Source organism: Pelobates fuscus, chromosome 1 (genome assembly GCF_036172605.1).
Source record: "Pelobates fuscus isolate aPelFus1 chromosome 1, aPelFus1.pri, whole genome shotgun sequence".
Lineage (NCBI taxonomy): Eukaryota > Metazoa > Chordata > Amphibia > Anura > Pelobatidae > Pelobates > Pelobates fuscus.
The window spans coordinates 132,072,168-132,095,880 of NC_086317.1; the positions used below are offsets into that span (position 1 = coordinate 132,072,168).

General features: G+C 39.6%; 1 protein-coding gene across 2 annotated transcripts in view; it reads left to right on the forward strand.

The window, feature by feature from the left end:
- KCNA3 (potassium voltage-gated channel subfamily A member 3) overlaps positions 1-20,912 on the forward strand; it is a 61,570-nt gene extending 40,658 nt beyond the window's left edge. Inside the window, exon 2 of one of the 2 annotated variants that reach the window (XM_063450470.1) lies at positions 18,648-20,912. The gene's annotated coding sequence lies outside the window, so the exon portion shown is untranslated. Of the gene's footprint in view, positions 1-5,798; positions 5,871-18,647 lie in introns of those variants that run through there. The other variant, XM_063450477.1, reaches the window with a different exon arrangement.
- Positions 20,913-23,713: the final 2,801 nt, after the last annotated feature.

Sequence of the window (23,713 nt, forward strand, 5' to 3'; positions counted from 1 at the left end):
GCATGAAAATCATGTTTTTCTTGAAGGATGCAGACTTCTTCCTGTACCACTGCTTGAAGAAGGTGTCTTCCAGAAACTGGTAGTTGAGCTTGACTCCATCCTCAACCCGAAAAGGCCCCACAAGCTCATCTTTGATGATACCAGCCCAAACCAGTACTCCACCTCCACCTTGCTGGCGTCTGAGTCGGACTGGAGCTCTCTGCCCTTTACCAATCCATCCATCTGGCCCATCAAGACTCACTCTCATTTCATCAGTCCATAAAACCTTAGAAAAATCAGTCTTGAGATATTTCTTGGCCCAGTCTTGACGTTTCAGCTTGTGTGTCTTGTTCAGTGGTGGTCGTCTTTCAGCCTTTCTTACCTTGGCCATGTCTCTGAGTATTGCACACCTTGTGCTTTCGGGCACTCCAGTGATGTTGCAGCTCTGAAATATGGCCAAACTGGTGGCAAGTGGCATCTTGGCAGCTGCACGCTTGACTTTTCTCAGTTCATGGGCAGTTATTTTGCGCCTTGGTTTCTCCACACGCTTCTTGCGACCCTGTTGACTATTTTGAATGAAACGCTTGATTGTTCGATGATCACGCTTCAGAAGCTTTGCAATTTTAAGAGTGCTGCATCCCTCTGCAAGATATCTCACTATTTTTAACTTTTCTGAGCCTGTCAAGTCCTTCTTTTGACCCATTTTGCCAAAGGAAAGGAGGTTGCCTAATAATTATGCACACCTGATATAGGGTGTTGATGTCATTAGACCACACCCCTTCTCATTACAGAGATGCACAATATCTCTCCTTAATGGAGACGTAAAGATCTATGCTTTGATTTTAGCAGATCGCTTAAAAATCTGTATTCACGCTCTAATACATCAAGACCAAGCCGGATTTATACCTGGCAGAGCAGCCTCTGGTGGTCTTAGAAGGATATTGGATGTTCATGATGTTGCGATAAGGAAGAATGTTCCCCTTCTGACCCTGTCATTGGATGCTGAGAAAGCGTTTGACAGGGTCAGATGGGACTTTTTGGGGAATGCACTCAAGTCGTATGGCATTGTGGGAGCAGTTTATGATGCTATTATGGCATTATACACTAGGCCCTCTGCTAGGACCATAGGTCCAGGAATAGAGGCAGACTGGTTTAATATCAAGAATGGTACCAGGCAGGGCTGCCCTTTGTCCTCGTTACTCTATGTTTTAACCATAGAGCCTCTGGCAGAAGATATAAGGAAAAATTAGAAGATTAAGGGACTCAGGCTTAATAACGTAGAACATAAGATTAACCTATACGCGGATGATTTTATGCTTATGATCCAGAATCCTAGATCCTCGCTACCGGAATTGATAAAAATATTGGCCCAATATAGTGAATACTCAAATTACAAATTAAATACTAATAAGACTACAATAATGACAACTAACTTATCTAGTGAAGAAAAGTATTTTATTAAAATGTCTTACGACTTTGTTTGGGTAAAGGATAATACTATCTTTCTTGGTATTAAAATTCCAAGAAACATAAATAAAATTGTAGAGGTTAACTTTCTTCCACTTTTAAGATCTTATTTGTAGATCTTATAAGAATGGGTTGTATAAACACCATTCGCTCATATATTCTGCCTAAATGGAATTATCTTTTTAGAATGATACCAATACAAGTCCCAATTCCATGGTTAAAAATGATACAGTCAGCTTTCCAAATTCATTTGGAAGGGGAAAAAACCGAGAATAAGCTTACAGCTATTATCTAAGAAAAGAAAAGACTTGCTGCCCCTAATATAATAGAATATCATGATGCCTGTATGCTGGCACATGCTGCTAACACCTTAAGTACTGATCAAAAAGACCAAGCATGGTATCAAATAGAGAAATCTTTAGTAGCGACAAATAACTTACCTGCCTTATTTTGGACAACAAGGAAGCAGGAAAATAAGAATAACTCAGTACATCCAGAAAATTTGACTATTATAGATAACATTCTGAGATATTGGTATAACATTAAGAAAAATTTCAAAATAGAATATAGACCGTTTCCTTTTTTACCCTTAGAGGTAATTAAGGGGAATATTGAGGATATTAATATTAGGGGATGGACACAGAAGGGAATTACAAATATACAAGAGATTATAGACAGAAAGGAAATTAAGTAATTCAATCAGTTACAATCAGAGTTTGGGATTGATAGTAAGGAGATATTCACATATTTAAGAATTAAGTTTTATTTGGCGAAATTCTTGGATTTCCAGCTTAATAAAAACATCAGTAATTTAAAAAAGATTCTGGAAACTCGTAGAATTAAAGGCCATATTTCTAGACGTTATGAGTTTTTAAAGGATTCTCAGAAGCTTTCTGTCTGGAAATCTAAGATTAAGTGTGAAAAAGATCTACATATTGTAATCCCTGAGCAAGATATGATAGGTGCGATTGTTAAGGTCAATAAATCGGTACATTGTTTGAATATAGTAGAGAACTTTTATAAACTCATGAACAGATGGTATATGGTCCCAGAAAAGCTGGCTAAAATGTACAAAGATCAGAATCATCTCTGCTGGCGATGTGACGATGGGAAAGGAGATTATCTCCATATATGGTGGCAGTGTAAATCTCTAAGTAAAATATGGAAGTTTATATACCAACAGATTTACAATATTTGCCATATATATATACCTTTCACACCTCAGAGCTTTCTGTTACATCAGGGATGGCCCCCTATGCCTACTGAGAAAAGTATGTTGATAACACATTTTAATGGCAACCAAGATAGTTCTAGCCAGATATTGGAAAAGCAATAAAGCTCCAGACTGGATTGAAATTAAAAAACAAGCAATATATCAATGTAAAATGGAAATTGGAATAATCCAAGGAAACTCTATTGGTTTGAGGAAATCCTGTATTTGGGAAAAAATGGTGGATAAGTTCATCGCTAATAATTATAGTTTATAATATAGAAGGTCGGTGCAGCCCCTGCTGTGTGTTTGATCCTGGAGAGATACTAGCAAAAATGTACCTATCAATGTAAGAAAGTAATAAGGGGATAGAATTATGCTAGTTCCACGGGATGGTATGTGTGTATGGTATGAATTTTGCTTTTAATGATTCCTCTATTTTGATATTTATGTTTTCCATAGATATGGTTATTCTATACTGGGGCACTCTAGCAATGCTATCTATGTATATCTATGTGTATTTGTATTTAAGATATACATGCATCGATTGTATTAATGCTTTTATTTTTTGCATTTTGTCCTAATTGGAAACATTCCTAGTTGTAATTCTTGTTGTAATGTTTATAGAGGTACTGTACAGGGAGTGCAGAATTATTAGGCAAGTTGTATTTTTGAGGATTAATTCTATTATTGAACAACAACCATGTTCTCAATGAACCCAAAAAACTCATTAATATCAAAGCTGAATATTTTTGGAAGTAGTTTTTAGTTTGTTTTTAGTTATAGCTATTTTAGGGGGATATCTGTGTGTGCAGGTGACTATTACTGTGCATAATTATTAGGCAACTTAACAAAAAACAAATATATACCCATTTCAATTATTTATTTTTACCAGTGAAACCAATATAACATCTCAACATTCACAAATATACATTTCTGACATTCAAAAACATAACAAAAACAAATCAGTGACCAATATAGCCACCTTTCTTTGCAAGGCCTGCCATCCATGGATTCTGTCAGTGTTTTGATCTGTTCACCATCAACATTGCGTGCAGCAGCAACCACAGCCTCCCAGACACTGTTCAGAGAGGTGTACTGTTTTCCCTCCTTGTAAATCTCACATTTGATGATGGACCACAGGTTCTCAATGGGGTTCAGATCAGGTGAACAAGGAGGCCATGTCATTAGATTTTCTTCTTTTATACCCTTTCTTACCAGCCACGCTGTGGAGTACTTGGACGCGTGTGATGGAGCATTGTCCTGCATGAAAATCATGTTTTTCTTGAAGGATGCAGACTTCTTCCTGTACCACTGCTTGAAGAAGGTGTCTTCCAGAAACTGGGAGTTGAGCTTGACTCCATCCTCAACCCGAAAAGGCCCCACAAGCTCATCTTTGATGATACCAGCCCAAACCAGTACTCCACCTCCACCTTGCTGGCGTCTGAGTCGGACTGGAGCTCTCTGCCCTTTACCAATCCATCCATCTGGCCCATCAAGACTCACTCTCATTTCATCAGTCCATAAAACCTTAGAAAAATCAGTCTTGAGATATTTCTTGGCCCAGTCTTGACGTTTCAGCTTGTGTGTCTTGTTCAGTGGTGGTCGTCTTTCAGCCTTTCTTACCTTGGCCATGTCTCTGAGTATTGCACACCTTGTGCTTTCGGGCACTCCAGTGATGTTGCAGCTCTGAAATATGGCCAAACTGGTGGCAAGTGGCATCTTGGCAGCTGCACGCTTGACTTTTCTCAGTTCATGGGCAGTTATTTTGCGCCTTGGTTTCTCCACACGCTTCTTGCGACCCTGTTGACTATTTTGAATGAAACGCTTGATTGTTCGATGATCACGCTTCAGAAGCTTTGCAATTTTAAGAGTGCTGCATCCCTCTGCAAGATATCTCACTATTTTTAACTTTTCTGAGCCTGTCAAGTCCTTCTTTTGACCCATTTTGCCAAAGGAAAGGAGGTTGCCTAATAATTATGCACACCTGATATAGGGTGTTGATGTCATTAGACCACACCCCTTCTCATTACAGAGATGCACATCACCTAATATGCTTAATTGGTAGTAGGTTTTCGAGCCTATACAGCTTGGAGTAAGACAACATGCATAAAGAGGATGATGTGGTCAAAATACTCATTTGCCTAATAATTCTGCACGCAGTGTATGTATGTTTTTGAAATTCTAAAATGGAAAAAAACTTTTGAAGAGATAAAAATATATAAAAAAAAAGAAAAAAAATTATACACACTGACTTCCTGTTTGGTTACTGTCTAGGTTTTTGTTCAGTGTGTTGTTTCATTGCTGCTTTTCCTTTGGTATTTTGCTTGTAGTCTGCTAGAAATTCTCTAGAGGGTGCTAATGTTTCAGTTCAGATTATTTAGATATTTCTTTAACACATTGACTCATTATTATTTTAATTGGCATTTATATATTTTTAGCATTTATATAGCGCCAACTTATTCTACAGCGCTTTTTAATGTTTGAAAGAGGGGAAATTTAAAATCAAAGGAGGCAGTTACAAAATGTTTCAGGAACAATTGAGGACCCTGCTCAATAGTTTATATAGCTCCAATGTATACTTCAGCGCTTTACAATTTTAATATAGGAAAATATCAGCAAATATGGAACAAACTATTACATATTATATTGGTAACAGTAAACAACAGTTTATTAAAGACCCTGCTTGAGTCAGTTGAGAGCATAGAGGAGATGAGGTATAACAACACAAGAGGGAGGGCAACATGGGGATAAGAGCAACATTCTCAGATACCAACATCGTAAAAATTGTAAAACATGCTGTTTATATAACCCCCTTACCGTGTCGAATATCATCCAGTATTATTGCTGTCTTTCAACCCCACCCAACTTTATCCTTCAATAACAGTGATACACTCTATGAATAATGTATTTTGAGGTGTAAGAGTGTAGAGTTGCTGTATTTCTCAGTCAGAGAGATTCTGTGGTTCTGCAGTTGTTGAATGATAGTACCCGTCAGTGTGATTCTCAGATTAATTAGATCCTCCTCTGGTGTTAAAAGCACACTGGCCAAATACAAAATAAATAAATACTTTTTATTAGATATACCCCAGATGAAAACTTGAATGCATTTAATTATGTATTTTTTCATTGGGCATTGTAGCGAAGCTGTAGTCCTGACAAGGACTTTTCTCAGCTGGATCCTTGGTATCTGGAATTATGGAACAAGGCGCTGTGAAGTGAATAGCTCTATTCCTTCCCAATAACTGGACTACACACAGTTCTGGGAGTACAATTGAGGTTTATTGTGCCACACTCTGCTTTTTATGCATAAACCTCCAGCATGGGGTCTCCATACAAAACAACACAAACCCCTACAGTGACTGTGTGTCTGGGAGATAAATTGTCTCAAAGACTGTTAACTAAATAATCTCTCAGTTACCGGGAACCAACATAAGTATTGAAAACACCCCCAAAATACATTCAAACTACACAGGAACCACACAAGTCTTATATCCCTAAATAGCCTGGATCTGAGTTCCCAAGTTGTCCAAATAGCACTCTGATCCATTCAGTGGAATGGAATGGCCATTCGGGTAAAGTTCTGATCGGCCTGCCATGAGGTGGTAGCCCAAAACAATTCCAGGGAAAGAGAGGCAGCTGCTGGTCAACTTTCGGGCTTTGCTGTGCGAACACCGACAAAGGCTCCTCCCAGTCGGTAGCATATTCCTCCCAACAGCGCTCTTCTGACTTGTCTATGTGCAGAGCAGGCAATGGATCTCACCTACCCCACCCAGACTTTCTGTGGCTGTCCAATCACAGACGTCCCAATACAGCTCAATAAGAACTCTTTGCAAAACAGGTGCTCTGGGCAATTGCTGCCTCTTGAGGTCAGCTGCATTAAGCTAACAAAGCCAGTAACTAACAGAACTGATAGTCTGCGTGAAAGCCAGAGGGGTGTTACCAGGTTAATTTATAAAAGTGTCAATTTCTACTGAAATCTGCGCTATTTCCAAAATGAAAAAGAGGACACACTCTTCACTCATAAAGCTTTTTAGCAAGCTAACATTGTTTTGGGGTCTGGAGACCAAAAGCTGAATGGTGGGTCAGGATCCATAGATCAGGGCTGTCCCACCAAACGCAGAAAGAATAAGAGGTATTCCTTTATTATCAGATGCACAAACTTCTATAAAAATGAGGCATTTCATATTAGCATTACCAAAATGTATTTACTCTAATTTTATGCAGAAATCGAAGCTACATATAATTATAGCAATGATCTTTGGTATTTTAGTTATCTTTGTGTTGTGTTGTGTTAACTGAGAAGGCAACTAGCAATTTCAGGTACTAGAGACACAAATAAGTTTTTTGTTTGTCTTATTTGTTGATGTACATAATTTTTTAATTGTTTGCAGATGCTCTTCCATTGCATGTTCGGTCTCCCTAAGGTTTATTTTCTATTGGGAATATATAGTGAGCATTAATAGGAAATTAAATCTCATGTGACTGTCACCTACTTTACTTCCAATCTCAGAAAGCAACTAATGATAGCCAATGGTCAGAGATGTAATTATCAAGGCACGCTAACCTCTGTTTTATTTTTTACAGTAAATTAAAATTCGTATAGTGGAAGATAGGTTGCTATAAACATAATTGTTGAGTTTGTTTATTTAAAGCAATCGTCCTTCATGAAAGAGGAAGGTCTTGTATAGTTATTACTTTTAATTAGCACAGTTGACATTTGATTTAATTTTTTGAAAATACGGTTAAACTCTTAGCTGCGTATTTAGGTTATAAATAGCCTTCGAGAGGATGTTCATACACACACCCATACAATGGGGACAAATCTCCACTATATGCAGTATCATACACTCCACTAACTCCCCTGACGCCCTCTCATATGTGTCGGCTTTTGGGGAGGGGCATAGGCTCTCCTGAGGACCCTTCCAACTGGAGGGAAATCTGGGAGGCCACTGCATCAATCTCTATCTGTGTCACCCACAAGGAACAGGCGTACAATACAATGTTCCACTGGTACATTACCGCCCCTCAGGCTAAAGCAAATGCTCCAAACTGCCTCTGATCACTGCTGGAAGGGTTGTGGGGAACAGGGAACCTACATGGTAGAACTGCCCCCATTTCGCCCAACTCTGGAGCGACATGGTCCAAACCGTCAATAGGACGTTACACAGCAATCTCCCAATGGACCCATGGATCTGGCTCCTATCCAATTCCTTAACCAGGGCTCAAAACAAACTCACTGCAAGGGTCGCGCTGGCCACCCGGAGAACCACAGCTATGCACTGGGGAAGTAACAAACTCCCTTCCACACCGGAAGTACTTCGGAAAATTGAGGAGGCTATAGAGATGGAAAAACTGTCGGCCCTGGTCCATGACATCTCAAAATCTTTCCATAGAATATGGGATCCGTGGATGCTGGGATTCACACCTGTACCTAGGCATTAAAATAAACACTGCCTTTTCTCTGTTCATCAGAATAGGTCATCAGAATAGGTCATTTTGTTCAGGAGAAATAGGTCTTTCATGTCATATCAAATATTTATATATGAAACATAATTTAATATTAATAACATCTAAAAAAGAAATGTGAGAAATTTGTGACTAAGTGGCTACTAAAAAAGACTGGACATACCCTATTTGCAATACCTTGGGTTGCCTACCTTTGTAAAGGGTATCGGGGGGGTAATTTTCATTCCTGGGCTACCATACGATCTTAAAGGCAACATAACCAATTTGAAAAAGCCTTACATTTGACTCTGTATCGGGGGCACTGTTATACTCGGGAGACTTCGTTGAACAGAAATATTAGTGTTTCAATGATATCATCAGTGAAAGTGGCGTTTGTGTGTGAAAAATGCAAAAAATGTCAAGTATCTATAATTTACTTTTACACAGTTTTTATTCCAGGCAGGCCACTGCTGTGGACGGCTGCTCCGTCCATGTGATCGCGATCATGTGGCCCGGGAGGGCCAGATCAGTAGCAAGGGAACTCTGCTGCAAGATCAGTAGCAGGGGGACTATGCTGCCCGCCTGCATTTAGGATCGTGTCCCTAAGGACGGCATAGTACGCCCGCCGTCCTTAACCCCTTAAGGACCAAACTTCTGGAATAAAAGGGAATCATGACATGTCACACATGTCATGTGTCCTTAAGGGGTTAAGGGGTTAATAAACCCATAATGAGAACTTAACTGACGCGTTAGGACCTATGTTAAGGGAAAATCTTACCTGCATGCCTTATTTTTCTACCATGGAAAATACCACTAGATGGCAGCATTGCCAAACAGTATATGGAATTCCAACTCACCATAGCTGGTACAAAATAATAGAAATACAATAGTAATAGCTATTTTTGTATATTCATTTAAAGTTGGAGGCGCTGTAAAGAGCTGGGCTGGAGCATATCTGCTAATAAGTGTGGAGATTTAAGCAAGGGCATGGTTAAGGCTTTGTAAGTAAGCACAAGAATTTTGAACCACATCCTAAATGTAACAGAAAGCCAGTGTAAAGACTGACAGTTATGAGGTTTGAGAATTGCCAGATGTAAGGTAGATGAGTCTGGCAGGTGTTCATTACAGACTGTAGAGGGCAATCTGGGCACTTTTTAGGCAGACAAGCAGAACGTTTCAATAGTTATGTCAGAAAATAACAAGATAACAATCTTGGACAAGCCTCTTAGTTGCATCCTAAATAAGAAAGGGGCAAATATCAGAAATGTTTTACATGATTTATATGAAGGGGGGAGGAAAGGTTGGAGTCAAAGAGCACACCAAGGCAGCATGCTTGTGTGGTATAGGTTCTGCCTAAACACCATCTATATTTAAACATAATCTATAAGTGGTCCAACTTTTTTCACTTTCAAAGTATTAATTATGTGCACTTTCAAATATTGCACATAATACTTTGCACATGAATATAATCCTACATACGCATTGGAGTTTTGCACTAGTATGTTTTGTATTTTACGTAATCATTTTTCACTGTTGCATTGCTGCGTGGAAAATCACAATATTGTCTTAAAGACAATAGCCATGCTATTATTATGAGGAGGCAATGTTTTGTGTCATACCAGCTTTTACTGGTATTGTGTGGATATAGTATGCCAGGGTTGATGTTAGGACATAGTTTATCTAGGGTACTGGAGAGGTTAGAGGGTAGTTGTTACAGAAGAGTATGTGTTAGCAGAGATCAGAGAGAGGAGAAGCACCACCACCCTAAGGGTCACCAGGTTTGTGAGTTCTAGGCGGCCATAAGATAGGGAAGCAGGGGCAGTCTAGTCAGAGGGGGAGAGACAAGTTTCAGTAAGGGCGAGAAGATGGAGGGAGTTAGAAATAGACTAGCAGTGATTGAAAGTTAATTTGGCAATGCTACAGACAGCAGATATGAAGCCAGAGGGAATGTGAACAAAGTAGGGTTCCTAGGGTTAGTAGAATAAAGGGGAGTAGGGCCAGGGTTAATTATGTTGAATTACCAAAGATAAACAAAGCAAATAACAATTACACTCCTAAGTTTTAGAATAAAAGTGAAAAGGTAAAAAATGAGAAATTGAAGTATATGGCCCAGTAGTAAGAGAGACATCCACTTAAAATCTTTCAATCACTTTGCTGGCTAGATGTATTGAGGATTTCTATGTAAAGGCAGACCTGGGTCTAGAGGTGGATTCAGGTGAAGGACTTGAATGGTGAGTGTAGTTCAGTCAGTCTGGATGAAAGTGTGTCAGTCACTCCAGTGGCGTACACATGACCCATGGGGCCCCGGTGCGAAAATTGATCCGTGGGCCCCCCCTCCGCGCTTACTCTGCGCGGGCCGGGGCTGCAACACATGGCAGCAGGCACCTGGTCGCAAGGGTTCACAGGGCTGCGACCGCGGTATGTACGCCAGTGCATGCAGATACACACACTTAAAGGACCACTACAGACACCCAGATCACATCAGCTCAATAAAGTGGTCTGGGTGCCAGGTCCCTCTAGTTTTAACCCTGCAGCTGAAAACATAGCATTTTCAGAGAAACTGCTATGTTTCACTGAGGGTTAATCCAGCCTCTAGTGACTGTCTCATTGAAAGCCACTAGAGGCGCTTCTGTGATTCTCACTGTGAAAATCACAGGGAGAAGACGCTGGACGTCCATAGGAAAGCATTGAGTAATGCTTTCCTATGGGCGGTTTGAAAGCGCGCAAGGCTCTTGCCATGCATGCGCATTCGGAGCTGAGAGGCGGAGGGATCCCCAGTGCCAAGGGAGTCCGGCGCTGGAGAAAGGTAAGTGCTGAAGGGGTTTTAAACACACACACACACATACACACATTAGCTAACAGACACACACATTTACTGACAGAGATACACTCACTGACATACAGACACACATACAAAACATACACTCACTGACAAACACACACTCACTAACAGACATCAAACAGACTCACTAACAGACACACACACTGACACACAAACACACTCACTAGCAGACACAAAAACTAACACTAACACACACACACTCTAATACGAACACACATACACACGTGTTTTTTTTTTTTTATAATGTTCTCCCCCAGCCTTCCTACCTTTGGGAGTGCTGAGGGGATTCCCTGGAGTCTAGTGGTGCTGCTGGGTGGCCGGTCCTGCGGGCGCACGAGTGAGCACTGAGATCCTCATGTTCAGCTCCCTCGCATGCCGCTTACTGATGCCGGAGCCGGAATATGATATCACTGCATCACTGCGCTGGGCCTCGGGGGCCACACTGGCGTAAATTCCGGGTTGCGGGGTGGCCGGGCCCAGCCGCAGCCGCGACCGCGGTATGTACACCACTGAGTCACGCGGTTCAGGTAGTATGAAATGAGGTAGTATGGAAATGGAGAGGGAGGGTGCCTGAAAAATGTTTTCATTGAAGAGAAAGGAAAATGGGACTCACTTTTCCTGCAAGGGGAGAAGCAGTGTGTGCTGATGACAGACGTAAAATATGCACAGAATTGACATTAGGGAGTCCATAACAGAGTCACATATGCCAGGGTGTAACTAGCCCCAAAGATATCTCTAATGAGGGGGGTCTAATAATTAGGGGGGTCTGCCTTGACGTTGGTTCACAGGGCTGCGACCGCGGTATGTACGCCAGTGCATACAGATACACACACTTAAAGGACCGCTACAGACACCCAGATCACATCAGCTCAATAAAGTGGTCTGGGTGCCAGGTCCCTCTAGTTTTAACCCTGCAGCTGAAAACATAGCATTTTCAGAGAAACTGCTATGTTTCACTGAGGGTTAATCCAGCCTCTAGTGACTGTCTCATTGAAAGCCACTAGAGGCGCTTCTGTGATTCTCACTGTGAAAATCACAGGGAGAAGACGCTGGACGTCCATAGGAAAGCATTGAGTAATGCTTTCCTATGGGCGGTTTGAAAGCGCGCGAGGCTCTTGCCATGCATGCGCATTCGGAGCTGAGAGGCGGAGGGATCCCCAGCGCCAAGGGAGTCCGGCGCTGGAGAAAGGTAAGTGCTGAAGGGGTTTTAAACACACACACACACATACACACATTAGCTAACAGACACACACATTTACTGACAGAGATACACTCACTGACATACAGACACACATACAAAACATACACTCACTGACAAACACACACTCACTAACAGACATCAAACAGACTCACTAACAGACACACACACTGACACACAAACACACTCACTAGCAGACACAAAAACTAACACTAACACACACACACTCTAATACGAACACACATACACACGTGTTTTTTTTTTTTATAATGTTCTCCCCCAGCCTTCCTACCTTTGGGAGTGCTGAGGGGATTCCCTGGAGTCTAGTGGTGCTGCTGGGTGGCCGGTCCTGCGGGCGCACGAGTGAGCACTGAGATCCTCATGTTCAGCTCCCTCGCATGCCGCTTACTGATGCCGGAGCCGGAATATGATGTCACTGCATCACTGCGCTGGGCCTCGGGGGCCACACTGGCGTACATTCCGGGTCGCGGGGTGGTCGGGCCCAGCCGCAGCCGCGACCGCGGTATGTACACCACTGAGTCACGCGGTTCAGGTAGTATGAAATGAGGTAGTATGGAAATGGAGAGGGAGGGTGCCTGAAAAATGTTTTCATTGAAGAGAAAGGAAAATGGGACTCACTTTTCCTGCAAGGGGAGAAGCAGTGTGTGCTGATGACAGACGTAAAATATGCACAGAATTGACATTAGGGAGTCCATAACAGAGTCACATATGCCAGGGTGTAACTAGCCCCAAAGATATCTCTAATGAGGGGGGTCTAATAATTAGGGGGGTCTGCCTTGACGTTGGCAGACGGGCATTCCCTCCAATGGCCATTGGAGCAACTAAATGACCTCCGTTTGTCTAAATATACATAGGGATTAAGGAGAGAGCGCAGGTAACTTTTTCTTTTCTATGAATATAGTTATACTGATGCCATACAGCTGTGGGTTAACCCAGCGGTTCCCAATCTGTGTGCCATGGCACCCTGGAGTGCCGCGACGTGGGAACATTACTGCTGAACAAGGACCCGGTCGAGTGGACAGATCCTTTAAGATTGCGACCGGACCCCTGTAATGTTGGACGGCTGGGAGGAAATGAAAGCCTGTCACTTCCTCCCAGCGTAATGCAGAGAGACAGCGCGGGAGGAGGCAAGCCCAGCATGAGGGGAGAGGAGCACGAAGAGCTCCAGACCCCTCACTCCCACCAGTAACAGGACTCCAAACCACCCTCCTGGCACATAAAGTAAGCGGACAAGAGGGTGGCTGGAGATATTATAAAAAAAAAAAAAAAAAAAATCCCTTATGTGTGTGAGTATGAGTGTGGCATGTATCAATGTTTGGGTGTGTATCTATGTATGTGTTGGTGTCTATATGAATTTGTGTGTATCTGTCGGTGTATTTATATGCATCTGTGTGTTAATGAACAGCATACAAGCACACTCCTGCAATCAAATATTACACTGCATGAATATCTGTGTAAGTATGTATGTATGTGGTAGTGTATGTGCATACTTCCAAGCAGTCAAACACCAGCACAACATACAAGCACACTCCTGCAATCTAACTCAAATATTACATACACACACCCCTCCATTAAAAAAAAAAAAAAAAAATACAAACACACCCTTCACTCAAACACAAATACTTCACACAAATGTACATCCGCATTTAAGAGTGAACATTACATTCAGACACAACCCTGCAATCAAACACAAACATTACATACAAACACACCCCTGTATTAAAACACAATAACTATATACAAGCACCTTCAAACACCAACATTATACATTACACTATAGCACCAGTAAATGCTGCAACGCTGTACAGATATACAACCTAGAAATTTTGACATGGGGTGCCTTGGAAAAATACTGAAATATTAAGGGCGCCTTGAACCTAAAAAGTTTGGGAACCACTGAGTTAACCACTAAATCCACCCACAGGTTCACAGAACAGATACCAAAACCTGGTTCTCTGAACACTGAAGACCCGGACAACAGAATAAACGCTAAACGGACAGCACCTTCTATATCCGTATTAGGGACAGCTTATTGTTTAAACATAAAGTCAATACGTAGAAAACCTTCACTAAAAATAATTAAAAAAAAAAACATCCTATATATGCGATTAGACAATAAAACCCCTAAATGCAAACTTGCCAAAATTAATTGAACAGGTAAAATGTAATATACCCTTTATGTAGCACACACACCATAAAGCAGATAGCTGACCATTTTTAAACATCTTGGATAACACTCAAAGAATGAACCTTTCACATAGTAGTAAAAACTATTACTATGTCGATTATTTTTTTTATATAAATCTTTATTAATTTTGTCATATGCTATGTAGACTATTAATGGGACATAAGTATAAAACGGATCTTCCAAATCTCCTGACTGTAGATGTAACTACCTTTTCTTATATGTTACACTTGTATACTAAATGTGAATTAAAAAAAAAGTAGAAACTGGTAACAAAATCAAACATTTAACCACCACTCCAAGCCGAAACTATGAAGGGAAATCAGTCATCCTATACAGTCTTACAGATCAATAAAATGCACACCTATAAGCAAAATATAATCAGTTATTCTATCTCATTATACCAAACATACACACTTTTACTTATTATTTTGGTTCACACACTAAAGTTCAGTTTGAACCAAAAATCAGTGCTAGCTTTAAATGCTTCACTCTAGATATTACCCTCATACAGTTGTTATATAGAACAAACAGTTTATACAGCTTTAGCCACACCTCCCCTTGCAGTGACACACAGGCAACATGCAAAAATCGATTTGATTTATTTTCAGTCTGATATCAGCACAGTGTGTTTACTTTAAAGCTTTTTATCTCCTGCTCTCCTATAGGTACACTTTGAGGCAACTGTCTCATTCAAATGCTTTATCAGGCTCTGCAGTGTTGTAGTCTATGGTTGTTAATTATACCTTAAAGTGGGAGAGGTAAAGAATGAATTACATGTGTTTTATAGCACCATTACAAAATATTGTTGTAATTAACCGTAAAATACATTTTTTAAGCATAAAAGCATAAGTCCTGCCTCCAGCTTAAAAGAAAACTCCATGCATCAAATACCACCCTTAAACCTTCTCATATTTCTCGAATGTGCTGGCTATTTTGTGTGATATAGCTTCATACAGTTTTGTTGTATTTAAGGTCATCAGTGCCTCGGAGATAATTGGAGGGGTAGGGGACTTCCAATGGCATGCAATGCATAGTTTTGCTTTACCCAAAACATGCATTGTCAGAATTCTATGTGATCCATGCACCCCATTTGTGAACAGGTCTAAGAGGAATGCATCAGGTTCAAATGGTAGAGATATGTTGGTCAGCTCTCTGATAAGAGACTGGATCTGTAGCCAAAACTGATTGAGTGGGACAGGGGGCATAGTACCAGAAAACATGAGATAGGGTCCCTGCACTAGAACAGCATCTCCAATTCTGTGGCAATGAATTGGGGAACATGTGTGCAAGCATTTGCAGCATCATATACCACCTCTTTTAGTTCCTTACTGCGGATCACCTAGCGATTGCTATTCCGGGATACTCTCCTTATGTGAAAAATTACTCTATACCACTATTCAGACGGGATGTTTTTCCCTAATTCCTGTTCCTATTTTTTCATATAGGGTAATGTATGCAGTGCTAATATTTTTGCCAAAAGGAGTAATAGAGAGCTAAGGGTTTGACTTTGCATGATGAGCCTAAAGAAAGTTTATAAATTGGCTGTACCTTCTCAGGTAGGTGAATAGTTCCCTAGGAGGTAAAGTATATTCTGCATGCATATCCAGGAACATCTTGATCTTGGAATGACTTACAATCTGGATCTGCCTACTCCCTGCCCTAACCACGCTTTGAAGTATAGGTCTGGAGAATACAGTTAGAGAGTAATCAACAGGATTGATAGTAGCTTAGGTTCAGGTGCCACCAGTCTGTCTATCTACCTATGCTATACAGATAAAGAGAGTTTAGTTGTTTGGAGTATCATAGTCAAAGGGGGATGGAGATGCTTAGAGTTGTTAGGTGGTTAAAATTAAGAGCATAGAGTCCTCCAGTCTTAACGAGTTGGATAGAGTTGCCCGCACCTGTGAGATTATAGTGGCTTTGTAGTATGTCCTGATATCCTGGCCCTCCACCCCTCTCAACCTTCAATCTTATTGTGCGAAATGCAATACGTGCTTGTATTTTCCACATGTTGTTTTTATAGTATAAGACTTTGCAGTAACTTGACAACAGGTCAATTTGATTAGGTAGTGAATTCTCAGGGCTCACCATGAATAACAAGATGTTATCCGCAAAGAGACTAATAGATTGCCCTCCCACTGGAGAAAAAAGGCCTGGATGCCAGTGTGAGCCTTGTTCTGGTGAATTGGTTCCAATGCCAGGATAGAATTAGGGGTGAGAGAGGGCAGCCCTGGCAGAAATTATTGGTAATCTTGAATGACTTACAGGTAAAGCCTGAATTCGAGATTTTTGTTCAAGGCTTATTGTACAAGGGTAGCCAAAGAAACCAAACTTGCGTAGGGTAGCCTGCATGCATGTCCAGCTGATTCGGTTGAATGCCTTTTCGGCGTCCAACGCTAGCAATACCCTTTGGAGGATTTTCTATTTATTTTGTTGGGCACACTGTGTTTTTATACCTGTGCATACCTGCCAAGCACGGATTGCTGACTTAAGTTTGAATTTATAGAATGCTAGCTAACCTGCCCCTAAATGATAAATGGGCAGGCAAAGCAATCTGAAATTGCTAGAGCACATCTTTTTTAATATTTCTCTCTTGATATTTCTTAAAAAAAAAAAAAAACTGTAAAATTTATATATGCACAGCATTGATTTCACATGGGTTGTGTGGGGGAATTTAGCTTAACCAAACTATTGATTTTTACTCTAATTAAATACAAGTTGAGGATTTTTACTGCAGTGTTTGGAAAGAATTAACAATGAAGTCTGGTGAGGTTTAGCCCTTAATTTTTAGCTTTGAGATAGTTATGCGAAAATATTCTGAAATCATATGGAGTACTCCTAAATTCAGGTCAAACACATGACCAGGGCCGGTGCAAGGATTTTTGCTGCCACCCCATATGCTCTGCCCACCATGTGACATCACAATACCCCACTCATTTGATCTGCCATATGAGCCAACACCAGTGCTCCACACAGTGTCTTTTCTCTGAAAAGGCAGTGTGTTTACATTGAAAAGCCTGCAGGGACAGGCTATAGACACCAGAAACACTACATTAAGCTGTAGTGGTTCTGGTGACTATAGTGTCTCTTTAATGTGAGGTAAATTAGAGGTTGGTGCTACTAATAATATACTGGATTGCCTACTTACCACCAGATGAGGACAAGAGGATGATTATGGGCTCCGGCTGCAGTCTGGCTCCACTGGTCTGGTGTTAAAACAGGCTCTCTGGAGGCAGTGCTCACAAAAATCAACGAACAGGTAGCAGCTTCATTTGGGTCCCTTAACACAGATCATGGTCTGGGCCCCCAGGGCCTGAACGTGAGTATGCCTTCAAGGCCCGCCCATAAGCCTTATGCCTACAACGCATACCCATGAGTTTGCTCACAGGGAGTGGAGTGTATGTGTGTAGGGGATGTGTTATGTGTTATTGTAGATGATGTAATGTGTGTGTGTTCTTATGAAATGTAGTGTATAGGGATACCTGTTTGTGTAAGGGATGTACTGTGTTTGTATAGGGGATGTGGTGTATTTCTGTGTATGTAATGCGGTGTGTGTGTCTGTAATGGGTGCATTGAGTGTGTGTAAGATACAATAAGAAAAGCAGTGTGTGTGTGTGTGTGTGTGTGTAAGGGATGCATTGTGTGCTTCTGTGTATGTGTGCAAGGGCTGCATTGTGTGTGTTTGTGAGGTATGCATTGTGTGTGTAAAGGATGCATGGTTTGTTTCTGTGTGTGTGTAGGATTCAGTGTATGTTTTGGTGTGTGAGTAGGGATGCATTGTATGTTTTAGGTCAAGTCCCTCTGTGCGTCTCCCTCCTGAGCCCCTCTGTGTGTCCCTTGGAAATCTTCTTTCCCCTCCTGTCCCTTATTGCTCTCCCCTGCCTCCCTGTTTCTTAGTGATCTCCCCCCCTCCCCTGAACCTTAGTGGTCTTTCCTCTCTCCCTCCCCTGGGGTGGTGTCTCTTCCTCTCTTGGTGGACGCTCCCCCCACCCACCCCTGGTGGTCTCTCTCCCCCCCCCCCTCTCCCCTTGTGTGTTTCCTACCTCAGTGTAGCGTGGTCGGTCGGTGCGAACCGCATACAGGAGTTCTTTTTTCTGTACCCGCCGGCTGGCAAAGCCGCATGGTAAAAGTCCACAATATCTTGAGTGCCGAAGGTTGCTTACACCTGCAGTAGACATTAAACTTTTTTTTTTTTTTTTTTTTGTGGCTAGTTTAATATTTGCTGTGATTTTATATTTACAACATCCGATTATATATTTATCTTAAGTGTCTTATTTCTTTTTTTTTTTTTCAGGAAAAGAAGATTTCTAAAGGCCTGCATTTTGTGTAGTTCATCAAGATTGTTTTTGCCTTAGTCTGTGTCGGTTCGGAAAATGCAGGGAATTTGTTACTCTACAATGAAATCCACATAAAAGAAGAAGCCTCAAAAATGGTAGAGCTACACCGTTGTATGGAGTGAAAAATCTGCATCAAGATATATTGCAGTATGTTGACTGCTGACCAATGGAAGTTTTGGTCTCTTAGTAATATTTTTTCTATTTTTATACAATTTTATTTTATTAGGTTTTACTTTTTGTTCTACACAAGTGCATTATGTTCAAGGAATTCTGTTTTGGAACTGAAGCATACCCAGACTCAGTGCAATACATCTTAGTTGAAAAAGACAAAACCTAGATGCAAAAATATTTTTTGTGATCGTTTCCATTTGTGAAAAGTAAAATTGATTACTAGTCTGAACGCTGCTAATTGGTTTTGTGATAGCTCTGAGAAAATGTGAATTAAGTGTTAGTTTGTAAAAGTTAAAAGCTCAGCATTTATTGATGTACCATTGTCCTGTCTCAGATTTCACTATGAGCGTCATGTTTCTTCGGGTTACTGAGGTGATTTGTCAACTTATGTGCTGCATTAATTTAAGTGTACTGTACCAAAGGCTTTAATGTCTGTTTTGTCTTTTTATATGATGACCTTGTCACCATTGTGCATATATGAACTATTGTAATTCCACCAACGTGTCCATTCATGTAGGAATGACTTGTCTTTTCAGTCTGAAATGAAAGTTTCCTTTCATTTTTATTAAACTATTCTGCCCTTTGAAAAAACAGTATTATTATGGCAATGTAGCTTATGAATTTACAAATGCAAATCTTCAATACATTTAGAATGTTCCAGTTGCATACAAAGTGCTTAAAGGAACACTCTAAATACCATAAACACCACAGCTTATTGTGTAGTTATGGTGTAAGGAGCTTTTGGTCGCATCTTTTCCATTTTTTTGTCAAACATTTTCAAGCAAATTGACAAAACTGGGGATCTCCCTGCACACCAAGCTTGGCCCTCTGCTTCATTTTGTCATTATCCAGCCTAAGTCATCCAGTGGACGGCAAGAGTTGTGACTGTTTAGGCGAGCAATCCCAGATTAAACAGCTTTGAATAGATGATGCAAAAAGGAAATTTACATATTATCTGAGCAGTATACAAGGTCTTGTTTTTGGGGGTTGAAAAAGACTCATTTATTTGGGAAACTGCTCAAAGGTACTTGGACAAAAGATCACACCGAAGACTCTTTGTCTCATAACCACTGTAATAACCTGTAGTGTCCATGGTGCTTAGAGTGACATTTTTAAGGGAAATTATTATTCTATATTAATATTGTTTTACACTTTGTCCGACTTGCCATGTATGTTCTAAGTCAGAAGGATAAGTAACAAAGTGCAAAGTGCAGCACTTCTTCCTGGCTCTCAACTATATAAACTCCTTCTTGTACAGATGTAACCATACTTTGTGTCCAACAGTCCATGTTTGTTTATTAATGGGTTAATGAAAATACTGGCTTGATTAGAACTTTGTTTACTTGGCACAGAAATATAGTCAACATGTCCTGGTGAATAGCTACACTTAATATGGATGCATCTGTATAACCTTGTTGTAAGTGATCTTGAAATGTGTCACAGAAAATTCAAAGTGGTGTGGTGAAAGAGAAGTTTGTTTGGAGGTATCTATCACTACAATAAAGCCACAGGTACTTTTTCTGAAGTTCCAGATTTTTTCCTTGCTGCAAACGCACAAGAAAGGCTGTGAATGTACACATTTGACAAGTAGTATCTGTTGTTACCAGTATCTGTCCAGTATGAAATTATTTTAGATACTTATGAGTAAGGGTAAAATAAGGATGTTTTTTAACCCCACCATGACATAAAACATGCCGTCACCATCATTATTGATTCACTTCACTTTGAATCATCCTTACAAATGGATTTTTGTTTGTTTATGTGCTGCATCGATCGCTTAAAATTAATTTTGATGATTTAAAATGCTGCAATTTGTTTTAAAATACTTTGAAATAGTTGGGTGCTCTTTTTAGAAAATTAATAAGTTAATCATATTTTTTTTCTGATTTATAAAACTGTTGCTTGGTGTTATCCAAGAAAGTACCAGTAGTAAATCTTTATAGCACAACCTTTTATAAACAAGTACCTCTATTAACCTCTACATTTAACTTCTAACATTTTCTACCAAATACTATAAAAAAATAGAACATTACACTAATACCACCCCTTCTCTCCCCTTCCCCCCCCCCCCCCCCCCCCCCCCAAAAAAAAAGTAAATAAATAAATGTTTCTACCTGCTTGGTCTCTTGGAAGTTACATTATTGGATTTTTTTGTTATCAAACTTTTATATAGATATGTGCAGTTTTTAGATAAGGAATATGATAAAGCGAACAATCTAAAGCTGGATCCAAGCTGCAAGTCCATAAATGTAAATCGTTATTAAATGGAAACTCTTTTAAATATTGCAAATAAATTTCAGAAGCCCTAAAAATATTTATTAGCTGCACAAATGGCTTCTGCAGCTATATTTATAACCCTTTTTGCCCTTGTTAGTGCAGTCAGATGCTTCTCACAGAGAAGCATTGAATAGAAAATTTTAAATTTCACACTGCCCATAGAGATGGGTGGTTTTAATGAGATTTAGAGATTCATATGAAAAAAAATACTTTAAGGCTGTATTAATTCAAGTGCAATCATAAGTATTGCTTTTTTATGTGCATTAAATTTGTGAAACGCTATATAACTACCGGTATTTTGTGAACTAATATTCCTATCAGGCTCAGCCAAGCACTAGATGAGTTTGTTGTTATATTCCACATAAACCAGTTTACAAACTATTTAGAAGGTGGCCTCACTATCCAATTTCATCAGATTTATTTTTATTTTTAACAAGCCTCAGCTAGAATCTTACATTACGCATGGGATAAGCTGTAGTGCAGCAGAGACAGGCAATGTCTTGCACTTATTTATGGGGTATACATTACCAGTAGAATGGCAAATGTTTTTGTTTGTTTTTTCTTCTGCAAATAGGAAGGACAGATTTGAGAAAGAAAAAAAAAAAAACAGAACCGATTTATGCTTTTTCTTTATCATAGTATTAAAGTGGTAAACTGCAGCTTAGCAGCAGGAACTTGGATACAGTGTGTTTTAACTCAGCTAGCACTGCACTGGGTAGTCTGTTCAAGGTGTCTAGGGTTAGTGTGCTACGTGAGCTGACAGAAAATTTAAAAGTTGCTCAAAACTAATATTGCCAGCCAGAAAGATCATATACCAGCTGGCTGAATGACAAGCCATACACACAAAAAGGTATTCATCTCCAGAATTAAACTATTTAAAAAAGAAATGCTGTTGGATATGGTCTTTAGACAATAACCTCTTCACTAAGATGAAGTGGTTATGGTGCCTAGAGTGACTCTTTAATAACGGTTTACTTATTTTTATGCCAGCTGATTTAACTGCTTAACACTGCCGGGCGTGCTACGCCATCCTGAAAAATGTGGGCTATAACGCTTTAGGGAGTTTTTTTTTTACATAATTAAGTGATTCTATTATCTGACAACCCAGGCAGAAAGTCCAGAGAATTTAATTTGCAAGACCTATATTTAACCGTGTACCTTTCCAAAACACTGCAAAACCTTCACTGAATACAAATGTGAGTGTTTTGAAACAGTTAAACCTATAATGACGATGATATATTCAATAAAAGTGCAGTTTTATGTAAAAAAAAAAAAAAATTAACACAAAGTTTGGCCAGATTTTGTGACTACTAAAAAAGACTGGACATACCCTATTTTGAATACTCTGGGTTGCCTACTTTTTCAAATGGTATGCCATGATGGGGTATATTTTCATTCCTGGGCTGCCATATGGTCTCAAAGGCAACAGACCCAGCAAACCAATCTGGCAAATTTCAATGTCTAAAAACGAAAAAAGGAGTAAGCCTTACATTTGGCTCTATAACTTTCCAAAACACCTAATACCTGTACACACGGGGTACTGTTGTACTTGTGAGACATTTCTGAACACAAATATGTGTATTTTATTGCTTTAAAATCGAACAGTATTAGAACATTCACAGTTAAAATGCCACACAGAACTTACATTTTTAGATTTTCTTCATATTAAATTATATTCCATATATAAATATTTCATGGGAAACGAAAGCCCTGTTTCTCCTGAACAAAATGATATATAATAAGTGTGGGTGCATTTAATATGAGAGTTAAATTATGGTCACACAGACATATTGTCAAATTCCAGGTTTTGTTTTGACCAACACTTGTACAATTGCCTCCATCCTTAACGAGTTAAGATATATTTTCCATTTCAGAAAATCAATAGAAATGGACAAAATAACATGTATTGTGATGTAAGTGAACAGGTAAATTTAGATAATTTTTTTGCATAACCTGGTTGTTTAGAAAAAGCACTTTGTTAAACTGACACCTGATTCCTATGTTGACCAAAAACATGCTTTGGTTGATCTTTCTGTTCTGCAGATGGTATTTAGATTTAAGATCTATTAGTATTCTTATACATTTTTTCTACATTTAATTTTTATATCACCACTCATGAATTGTGGGGGGAAAATATGCAGGAATATATTGGAAAGCTACATTAGATAACTTATGTTACATGTCTATTTAAAATACTGATGATATCTAAATAAAATTTTAAAAAATCCTGCTCTTTTTTGTTTGTTTTATTTTTCAATTCCATTACATTTAAAATGTTTCTACTTAATGGATCTGAAAGTACTTACATGAACACTCTAAAGTTAAATATATTCATATATTGATTTATAATATTGGGGTGTTGCTTTTTTGTTTTAGATTTAGGCTCCTAAAATAAACTTTTTCTAGCACAGGGACAATTTCCTCTCTGCAGCCTGCTCCATGCTCGGCAAAATCATTGTGATAGATAATATCCAGTCCTGTCCAATGCTTATCATAGAGAATACCCAATTAATTGAAACTAGTGAGGCAGGAAACCCTTAACTGACAAACATTAAAGGACCACTATAGTGCCAGG